The 1652-nt window shown below is 39.4% G+C and overlaps 1 non-coding gene across 1 annotated transcript; it reads left to right on the top strand.

Annotated features, from left to right (window-relative positions):
* Positions 1 to 265: 265 nt before the first annotated feature.
* LOC111887416 (small nucleolar RNA R71) lies at positions 266 to 372 on the top strand. Its single transcript, XR_002848746.1, has one exon. It is a non-coding gene; the product is annotated as a small nucleolar RNA R71 (small nucleolar RNA).
* The last annotated feature ends 1280 nt before the right edge of the window (positions 373 to 1652 follow it).

Here is a 1652-nt window from a genome sequence, read left to right as displayed (position 1 = left end):
TTGTTTGATCCATTTTATCCATCCTCCTATCCATGGTTTTTAGCATAGCCATGACCGCGGATAAGTCTTCAGAAGCTGGATATGCGACTCCCCTAGTAACATCGTTTCTTGGGTTGTGGTATTCTCTAGAGTGCTTAGAGAATTCTTCAATTAATTCCTTGATTACCGGTGGTGTCTTTTTGTGATCGGACCTTGCGAGTCAAGTAGCTGCCTAGTTGTGACATTGACTCCATCATAGAAAATGGAGACTTCTTGCTGGCTATTTAGATCATGATGTGGGCAGTTTCTTAGTAAGCTCTTGTACCTCTCCCAAGCTTCATATAATGACTCTCCAGCTTGTTGTTCAAAGTTAGCTATTGCATTCTTCAGTTTGGCTATCTTGGAAGGTGCGCAAAAGTGGTTAATGAATTCTTCTTTCATCTTGGCCCATGTGGTGATTGATCCGAGGGGAAGTGATTTGAGCCAATCTTTTGCAGCACCTTTGAATGTCACTGGAAGCATGCGAAGTAGTTGAGTCTCGCGAAGAACATTTGGAACATTGAAGTAATCAACTACATCATTAACTTCATCCAAATGCTTGTAGGCATCTTCGTGATCTTTTCCATAGAAAGGAATTTCTTTGAGCTGGGCAAGTATGTGGCCCTTTAGCTCAAAAGTAGCAGTAGCGGGAATTGCGGGTTGCACAAGTCCCGGGCCCGTGTCATCGCGGATCCTCTTCTTCCATTCTCCCATGGGGATTTCATCAATGTTAGCCATGGTATGAGCTAACTCATCGCCAGAATCGGAGTCTTTCCCGTACGTGGGTTCTTCTTCTTCTTCGGTGTCGTACTCGGTATCTTCCTTGATCGGGTCTTCGCTTGCCAAAGATGCGCTGGATGCTCCTGATTTGCTGCTCTTCTTTTTCCCCAAAACAGTCTTCAAATTGGACAAAGGTGACTTCCTTGGTGTATTCGAGCTTTCCACGTATTTTCCTTTGTTTCTTCTCGAAGCGGATTCGGGATCTTCAAAAAGGGGTACCAACAGGGTGTTTGATCATTTGGTCATGAAAGTCCTGAAATAAACAAGATAACAACGTAAAAACAACAAAAAAAAATATACTAAAAAAAAACGACAAATAAAAGCTGAAACTCTGATGTACTCGCCGAGTAGGTGCGAATGCACTCGGCGAGTAGCAGTGTTATTTTGAAAGAAATCTAAACTTAAAATAAAAATGAATTTAGATCCTAAAGCCTAACTACTAATTACTAATGTGCAATAAATTAACTTTGTGCCAGTAAACTCACACAAAGGGTCGAAAAAAATTAGCAATTAGATAAATTATTTAGGACCGTTCCCCGGCAACGGCGCCAAAAACATGATGTGTGTGAAACCAACTAGTTTTAATCCTACTTTTTATTAATGAGTTAAGCACACAAAGGCAGTGAACCTGTCTTTTAGTGGTATAGTTGGACAAGTAGGGTATCGAACTCAGGGAACGGAAATTGATCTAATAACTAATTTTATGTAAGCAAATAATAAAAGTAAAAGGGTTTTTCTCTAGTTTTACAAGACTAGAAACTTAAACATAACAAATAAAACAATTAATAACTAACGATTAAAACAAATGACAAATTCACCAAATTTATTAAAGGGTTTTTGTTTGAGTTCAACTA

The sequence above is a fragment of the Lactuca sativa genome, chromosome 2, assembly GCF_002870075.4.
Source record: "Lactuca sativa cultivar Salinas chromosome 2, Lsat_Salinas_v11, whole genome shotgun sequence".
In the NCBI taxonomy this organism is placed as follows: domain Eukaryota; kingdom Viridiplantae; phylum Streptophyta; class Magnoliopsida; order Asterales; family Asteraceae; genus Lactuca; species Lactuca sativa.
This window is presented reverse-complemented; position numbering and strand designations above follow the sequence as displayed.